This window comes from Littorina saxatilis, linkage group LG16 (genome assembly GCF_037325665.1).
Source record: "Littorina saxatilis isolate snail1 linkage group LG16, US_GU_Lsax_2.0, whole genome shotgun sequence".
NCBI lineage: Eukaryota > Metazoa > Mollusca > Gastropoda > Littorinimorpha > Littorinidae > Littorina > Littorina saxatilis.
In genome coordinates, this window is record NC_090260.1 from 42989298 (window position 1) to 42999433 (window position 10136).

General features: G+C 44.2%; 1 long non-coding RNA gene across 1 annotated transcript in view; it reads left to right on the forward strand.

Moving 5' to 3' along the window:
- The window catches only part of LOC138949675 (uncharacterized), a 349293-nt gene that overhangs the window by 161260 nt on the left and 177897 nt on the right, over positions 1–10136 (forward strand). The gene's annotated exons all lie outside the window — the stretch shown is intronic.

A 10136-nucleotide genomic window follows, 5' to 3' on the forward strand; every position in this document is an offset into this window, starting at 1 on the left:
GACTGACACAAATCTCATACACACATAACACACACTTATACGCACATAGACCGGCACGGTTGGCCTAGTGGTAAGGCGTCCGCCCCGTGATCGGGAGGTCGTGGGTTCGAACCCCGGCCGGGTCATACCTAAGACTTTAAAATTGGCAATCTAGTGGCTGCTCCGCCTGGCGTCTGGCATTATGGGGTTAGTGCTAGGACTGGTTGGTCCGGTGTCAGAATAATGTGACTGGGTGAGACATGAAGCCTGTGCTGCGACTTCTGTCTTGTGTGTGGCGCACGCTATAGGCTATGTCAAAGCAGCACCGCTCTGATATGGCCCTTCGTGGTCGGCTGGGCGTTGAGCAAACAAACAAACAAATACGCACATAGACAGTCGGACACACACACCTTTACAAACAAACACATATACACACTCATACACACACAAGACGGGCGCAGTGGCGTGGTGGTAAGACGTCGGCCTCCTAATCTGGAGGTCGTGAGTTCGAATCCCCGTCGCTGCCGCCTGGTGGGTTCAGAGTGGAGATTTTTCCGATCTCCCAGGTCAACTTATGTGCAGACCTGCTAGTGTCTTAACCCCCTTCGTGTGTACACGCAAGCACAAGACCAAGTGCGCACGGAAAAGATCCTGTAATCCATGTCAGAATTCGGTGGGTTATAGAAACACGAAAATACCCAGCATACCTCCCCCGAAATCGGCGTATGCTGCCTGAATGGCGGGGTAAAAACGGTCATACACGTACAACTCCACTTGAGTGAACGTGGGAGTCTAAGCCCATGAACGAAGAAGAAGAAGAAGAATACACACACAAACATACACACAAACTCATGCACACACACATTCACACCTACACACACACACTCTCTCTCTCTCTCAAACACACACACACACACACACACACCAAGTCACACACACACACACACACTCACTCACACGCACTCATGCACTCACTCTCTAACAAAAAACTTCATACACACAAAACACACACCCATACGCACATATGGACAGACGGACATGCACACCTTTACAAACAAACACACATACACGCACACACATAAACTTATGCCCACACACACACTTACACACACACGAGTACAGACTCATGCACGCGTGCGCATGCACACACACACACACACAAATACACACACACCACACACATACGAGTACAGACTCATGCACGCGTGCGCGCGCACACACACACACACACACACACACACACACACACACACACACACACACACACACACACACACACACACACACACACACACACAGTAACACTAACACATGTGCACAAAATGAACACAAACACACACACTGCGCGAGAGAGAAAGACTACAGGGAGGCATGACGTCATGATGCATTAATTGACGTCAAAGACTTTCGACCGTGACGTATTCTTCTTACGCGAGCTTTATCCATAGACTTGGAAACTACGGAATTTCTACCCGTCCAAAGCGGCCTGGGGTGGCGTTTGCTGAAAAAATGGGGGCGCCTAATTTACCCACCGTATTTTTGTTAGTATGGTCCCCATTTTTGGTGAACTTCCATCTCCAACTGTAGCACGTAGCCGGGCACAACGAATCCTTCTTTATCATGTATTATTCGGTGTGCACATTTCTCAAATCGATTACAGTATAGCGTTCACGGGATACCTCCAGCTTCGCTGGGATTAAGTAGATGTGCAACGCCAAGGCACTGCATACCCCAGCGAAAGACAAACCTCTCTCTCTCTCTCTCTCTCTCTCTCTCTCTCTCTCTCTCTCTCTCTCTCTCTCAAACACACACACACACGAACACACACACACATACACACACACACACCCAAGTTACACACGTACACACATACACACTCACTCACACGCACTCACTCACTCTCTCACACACACTTCACTGTACACACAAAACACACCCCCATACGCACATATAGACAGACGGACATACACACCTTTACAAACAAACACACATACACACACACATACACTTACGCACACGCACAAACACAAACCAACCCTACAAACACACACACACACACACACACATGTACATACGCACGCATGTACGCACGCACACACCCACGGACACACACACACACACATTGACTCACACAAATCTCATACACACAATACACACACTCATACGCACATACACGGTTGGCCTAGTGGTAAGGCGTCCGCCCCGTGATCGGGAGGTCGTGGGTTAGAACCCAGGCCGGGTCATACCTAAGACTTTAAAATTGGCAATCTAGTGGGTGCTCCGCCTGGCGTCTGGCATTATGGGGTTAGTGCTAGGACTGGTTTGTCCGGTGTCAGAATAATGTGACTGGGTGACTGAGACATGAAGCCTGTGCTGCGACTTCTGTCTTGTGTGTGGCGCACGTTATATGTCAAAGCAGCACCGCCCTGATATGGCCCTTCGTGGTCGGCTGGGCGTTGAGCAAACAAACAAACAAATACGCACATAGACAGTCGGACACACACACCTTTACAAACAAACACATATACACACTCATACACACACAAACATACACACAAACTCATGCACACACACATTCACACATACACACCCACACTCTCTCTCTCTCTCAAACACACACACACACACCAAGTCACACACACACACACACACTCACTCACACGCACTCACTCACTCTCTAACAAAAAACTTCATACACACAAAACACACACCCATACGCACATATGGACGGACGGACATGCACACCTTTACAAACAAACACACATACACGCATAGTGGGGCTCCTATGTTGCAAAATCATTCAAATCATGCAACAAACACCAAATTAAGCAAATATGAAGAGTTTTATGTGCTTAACAAAACCTGATACAGAGCCATCGCGAAAAATAAAAAATGGGTAGTTTTTAAACAATTTTTCAAAATGGCCGCCAGTGTAAACGGTTGGGTATGTTAGGCATATTTCACTTCATGTGATTAACAGCAAATTTGGCGTAAATGGACATTTGCTTTTGCTTAACAAAACCTGATACAGAGCCACCGTGAAACAATTAAGAAATCAGTAGTTTTTTTTACAATTTTCAAAATGGCCACCAATAAAAGGGTATTTAGGCATTTTTGATGCTACAAGACATTCTCTTGCAATAGAAACTAACACAAACACATTTTTAAACAAAACAATACATGTATTGTTGGTGCAGAGAATGATTGGACGGTGTGGGTGGCAGGGTTGAAGAATTTGTGGATTACCTAAACTGTGCAAAAATAAATATATTGCACCAATTTTCATACCAAAACGAAAACATTCATTCCTGTGCTGTTATATTCAATGTATGCTATTGAGGGCACTCAACTTGGCTAACTGGAACACTTTTAAGATAAAAGGTGGCCTTTACATGGGTTATTTGACCGCCGCCCAAATAAGGGTACCCCCAAAATAAAACTGATAAAAATGTAATGTATCAACTCAAAAGTCGACTAAAATTCATAATCGCTGTATTTCGAAAACGTTGTTTGTTCTCATGTGTTTACACAACTAGCACATTCCGGCAAGTGTCTATACTCAAAAGAAACTTTGGCAGTACTTGAAACAACCATCTGTCATATATACATGCGAAGTCAAAAATATGTGGGATGTAAGTCAACAAACCTGTGGCAGTTTTTAAAATATTATTTCGTGAAGATTTGAAAGTGTACTCAAACGGTTGAACTACGCCTCGTGCGTAGACACACATTCCTGAAAGTTTCAACGCAACCCACTTGGTCATTGCTAAAATACATGGATTTTAGTTGACTTGGGTATCCCTCAAATTTGACACATAAACATCTCATCCGTGAGATCGACACATACATCAGTAGGTACAATGGCACAACACTAGAAATATGCAAGATGGCGAAATAAAACAACCTGTTCTGGATGGATAATCAAGTTGACTTTCTCTTCGTATACAACAGTGACCCAGTTGTGCCTCAGGAATTGTCGTCGGCTTTTTAAAAGGTACCCGAAATTTTTGTCACATCTCTTTGTCACGTCAAGGGTATCCTTATTTTGACGACGTAAATGATGATGTTAAAAAAAAATGTGCCAGATAGCGAAGATGCGAGCCTTTAATGGCATAGACAGTTTGAATAAAATGACACAGGAATAAAAGTTTGAGTTGGGGTATGAAAATGGGTGCAATAATATTTTTGCACAGTTTAGATGCTGACAGTTTTCACAGGCATGCAAGCACATTTGCAGAGAGCTGTGCTCTGCAGTCCTTCTTAGCAGCATTTGCAGCGTTTTGTTGTACAGCTCTTCTTGCAGGCACACCTCATGAGTTCTCGGCACACGCTGGATACCTCTTGAAAGCTCGTCCAGAATGACTCCCACTTTCCAGCCTTGAACTGCCAGCCCACAGAGTTTGGAAGTCTAATAGGTAGATGGCTCTTCTCAATCTCATGTCCTGCAGCAGCACCTCACTTGTAAGGGGATTATGGTCAATTTGGCAGCTCTTTTTACTGAAGAGGTACCGTCTAGCACTGTTTACACCCAGTACGTTGCTGGTTTTGTCCTACAAATGTACACCAAAAAGCTCTTGTGCTGCCCTGTCAGTGGTACTCAGCTTACAAAGAGGAGCAGACAACCTGAAGAAAGTTTGAGTGACGTCTTCAAATGCTTGCCATACTTCCCAAGCCTTCTGATTCCCCAATACCATTGAAGAACGACATAGTGTCACAGCCTGTAAGGCTATGCAAAATGGGCAGACAGGGTGACTTCTCTTGGCCAATGGCTTTGGCAATGTGGCGATACACTTCACGAGCAGAAAAAAACGCAACACAGCTGGAATGAGAAGCAGACTGTCTGGCCTCCTCTACATCCATGGTGCAGGAAATCTGCAGCCTGTGGTACCCTTCACACAAAAGATGAAAAGTGACATTTTTATTTGAATGTATTTGAATAATGTTTACTATCTCAGAGAGTCGGTCAAAGCCGGGTTAGCAAGTCTTCACACAACAGACCAAAATGAAAGAAAATTGTATTTCATGAATTCGTATAATTCTTACTGTTTCAGGTTAAAAAACAAACAAACACAGTTTCCAGTGACCCAACTGATTCTGGAATCTTTCTGACCGCTACATTTATTCGCTTCAAACAGTCGCTAACAGAATGTTGACCAAAGTGAGGGTTCGTACGTTAAACCCATCAAATTCACAGAGGTCGCTTACAAATGATGTGCAAACATGTTCCAATTAATACAAATAAAAAAATCTTACTGTTAAGATGTATTAGGTAACAAACCTTGATACAGTAGTACTAGTGAAATCGGCTCCCTTCTGTGGCACCGGAATAAATGCAGAACGCTTGTTCCCAGGAACCGGCATGTGGTGTCTTGTATATATCCTGTAAAAATAAAATTCACACCAATGCACGGTCAACTTAAAATAAGCAAAAGGATGAGAAACAAGCAACAAACCAAAATTGTAAAACTCAAAGAGCGGTACCTCTTCATTTTTCAAAACCACTTATCTCATTTGATTAGCATACACTGTATGCTTTTGTCTGTTACCTACCGTCTTTGAAAGTTTGATCACAACACTGTAAAGACATGGGGAGTGGAGTGTTTTTATCTCCAGCTGGTCATCCTACTATCTGGCCTACCCTCACTCAGTTTTTGACTCTACCCCTCCCCACCTTATGGAAGTCCTTAACGTAGGCAGGACTAATCATTTATCATACCATGAACAATCTCTTTCTCCTCGCCTTTTATTCAAAGTTCGTTTAATCTGTTTAAAATCACCAGCGTGGCGATCATGATTTCCTTACTTGTAATCAACAGATAGATCTAGATCTATCAGCATCACAATCCAGCTTGATGAGCTATTGCAAGATTACTCTGCATTTCAGCGCTTCACCCGATGAATAACAGACCCCAGGGGAGAATTAAACAGTAAAATGATGTGACATTGGTGAATGGATGCGTATTCTTGAAAACTTACCTTCAGAAACGTTGTTTTCGCTCAAATCAAAACACGCAATGTTGCGGAGGCCGCCATCTTGAATTTTCATGCTGCGGATATATAAAATTCTAAAAACGATCAAATTAAATACCAGAACACAAAAATACCCATAAGTGTATTGATGTCATGCATGTGTTATCAGCAGACAACTTCTGGTGCATGGTAAACCATTGAATTTTACATTTGCTGAGTTGGGAATATTTACTGCTGAGCGCTTTTGGTACGAATTTCGTCTGCTGTAAATGCAGCCTTTTATTCCCTATCAAAGACAAAAAAACCGATTTCTGAAGTGGCTCTGTATCTGAAATCCCTTAAATAATTATAAGGAACAATACCACAAAGTATGATGTTTGTTGCAAGATGTGAATGATTTATGAGTGCGTCTGCAACATACGAGCCCCACTAGCACACACATACACTTATGCCCACACACACACTTACACACACACGAGTACACTCATGCACGCGTGCGCACGCACACACACATACACACACACACACACAAATACACACACACCGCACACATACGAGTACAGACTCATGCACGCGTGCGCGCACACACACACACACACAAATACACACACACACACACTCACAGTAACACAAACACATGTGCACAAAATGAACACAAACACACACACTGCGCGAGAGAGAAAGACTACAGGGAGGCATGACGTCATGATGCATTAATTGACGTCAAAGACTTTCGACCGTGACGTATTCTTCTAACGCGAGCTTTATCCATAGACTTGGAAACTACGGAATTTCTACCCGTCCAAAGCGGCCTGGGGTGGCGTTTGCTGAAAAAATGGGGGCGCCTATTTTACCCACCGTATTTTTGTTAGTATGGTCCCCATTTTTGGTGAACTTCCATCTCCAACTGTAGCACGTAGCCGGGCACAACGAATCCTTCTTTATCATGTATTATTCGGTGTGCACATTTCTCAAATCGATTACAGTATAGCGTTCACGGGATACCTCCAGCTTCGCTGGGATAAGGTGTCCATCTTGCACAGTGAGTAACCAAACTGTTGATTTTTGGTAAATGTCCCAATGCAGAAACAGTTTTAATGCAATTTTTTATAACCCTGTTAACCAGAACAAGTAACAATTAAGTAGATGTGCAACGCCAAGGCACTGCATACCCCAGCGAAAGACCTCTCTCTCTCTCTCTCTCTCTCTCTCTCTCTCTCTCTCTCTCTCTCTCTCTCTCTCTCTCTCTCTCTCTCTCAAACACACACACACACCCAAGTTACACACGTACACACATACACACTCACTCACACGCACTCACTCACTCTCTCACACACACTTCACTGTACACACAAAACACCCCCCCATACGCACATATTGACAGACGGATATACACACCTTTACAAACAAACACACATACACACACACATACACTTACGCACACGCACAAACACAAACCAAACCACCCACTCTCTCTCTCTTTCTCTCTCTCTTTCTCTCTCTCTTTATCTCTTATAGAACAGACACACACCCACACAAACACACACACACACATGTACATACGCACGCATGTACGCACGCACACACCCACAGACACACACACACACACACACATTGACTCACACAAATCTCATACACACAATACACACACTCATATGCACATACACGGTTGGCCTAGTGGTAAGGCGTCCGCCCTGTGATCGGGAGGTCGTGAGTTAGAACCCAGGCCGGGTCATACCTAAGACTTTAAAATTGGCAATCTAGTGGGTGCTCCGTCTGGCGGCTGGCATTATGGGGTTAGTGCATGCTAGGACTGGTTGGTCCGGTGTCAGAATAATGTGACTGGGTGAGACATGAAGCCTGTGCTGCGACTTCTGCCTTTTGTGTGGCGCACGTTATATCTCAAAGCAGCACCGCCCTGATAATTATGGAAACAAACAAACAAATACGCACATAGACCGACGGACACACACACCTTTACAAACAAACACATATACACACTCATACACACACAAACATACACACAAACTCATGCACACACACATTCACACACACACACACTCCGGTTGGTCCGGTGTCAGAATAATGTGACTGGGTGAGACATGAAGCCTGTGCTGCGACTTCTGTCTTGTGTGTGGCGCACGTTATATGTCAAAGCAGCACCGCCCTGATATGGCCCTTCGTGGTCGGCTGGGCGTTAAGCAAACAAACAAACACCCACACACAAACACCCACACACACACACACACACACACTGTACATACGCACGCACACGCACACACACTGACACACACACACACACACACATTGACTGACACAAATCTCATACACACATAACACACACTTATACGCACATAGACCGGCACGGTTGGCCTAGTGGTAAGACGTCCGCCCCGTGATCGGGAGGTCGTGGGTTCGAACCCCGGCCGGGTCATACCTAAGACTTTAAAATTTGGCAATCTAGTGGCTGCTCCGCCTGGCGTCTGGCATTATGGGGTTAGTGCTAGGACCGGTTGGTCCGGAGTCAGAATAATGTGACTGGGTGAGACATGAAGCCTGTGCTGCGACTTCTGTCTTGTGTGTGGCGCACGTTATATGTCAAAGCAGCACCGCCCTGATATGGCCCTTCGTGGTCGGCTGGGCGTTGAGCAAACAAACAAACAAATACGCACATAGACAGTCGGACACACACACCTTTACAAACAAACACATATACACACTCATACACACACAAACATACACACAAACTCATGCACACACACACATTCACACCTACACACACACACACACACACTCTCTCTCTCTCTCAAACACACATACACACACACACACACACACACACACACACCAAGTCATACACACACACACACACACTCACTCACTCACTCTCTAACAAAAAACTTCATACACACAAAACACACACCCATACGCACATATGGACAGACGGACATGCACACCTTTACAAACAAACACACATACACGCACACACATACACTTATGCCCACACACACACTTACACACACACGAGTACAGACTCATGCACGCGTGTGCACGCAACACACACACACACACACACACACACATTCACACCTACACACACACACACACACACAAATACACACACACCACACACATACGAGTACAGACTCATGCACGCGTGCGCGCACACACACACACACACATACACACACACACAGTAACACTAACACATGTGCACAAAATGAACACAAACACACACACTGCGCGAGAGAGAAAGACTACAGGGAGGCATGACGTCATGATGCATTAATTGACGTCAAAGACTTTCGACCGTGACGTGTTCTTCTTACGCGAGCTTTATCCATAGACTTGGAAACTACGGAATTTCTACCCGTCCAAAGCGGCCTGGGGTGGCGTTTGCTGAAAAAATGGGGGCGCCTATTTTACCCACCGTATTTTTGTTAGTATGGTCCCCATTTTTGGTGAACTTCCATCTCCAACTGTAGCACGTAGCCGGGCACAACGAATCCTTCTTTATCATGTATTATTCGGTGTGCACATTTCTCAAATCGATTACAGTATAGCGTTCACGGGATACCTCCAGCTTCGCTGGGATAAAATGCACAAAACAGATTTATTATAGCACTCTTCTTTGTGGGAATTCATCTTTAGCACAACACATATTTTATCAAAATTATCTCCCCTACAGCCAAGTTAAATTTCTATGATTAGCTTTGAAAGTGACCATGCATACATCAGTACATGAAAACTCTGTGAACAATCAAAGGAGACAATGATTGTCCCTATTATTGACCGGAACTCTACCCCAATCTGAACTTGAATAATGCAAACTATCAAGCTGACTTGATGTCATCTAACCCTGTATGTGTGTGACCTTACACAGATAAAGTTATTGAGTTACTTTCTTTCTTTATTTGGTGTTTAACGTCGTTTTCAACCATTCAAGGTTATATCGCGATGGGGAAAGGGGGGAGATGGAATAGAGCCACTTGTCAATTGTTTCTTGTTCACAAAAGCACTAATCAAAAATTTGCTTCAGGGGCTTGCAACGTAGTACCATAATTATATGACCTTACTGGGAGAATGCAAGTTTCCAGTACAAAGGACTTAACATTTATTACATACTGCTTGACTAAAATCTTTACAAAAATTGACTATATTCTATACAAGAAACACTTAACAAGGGT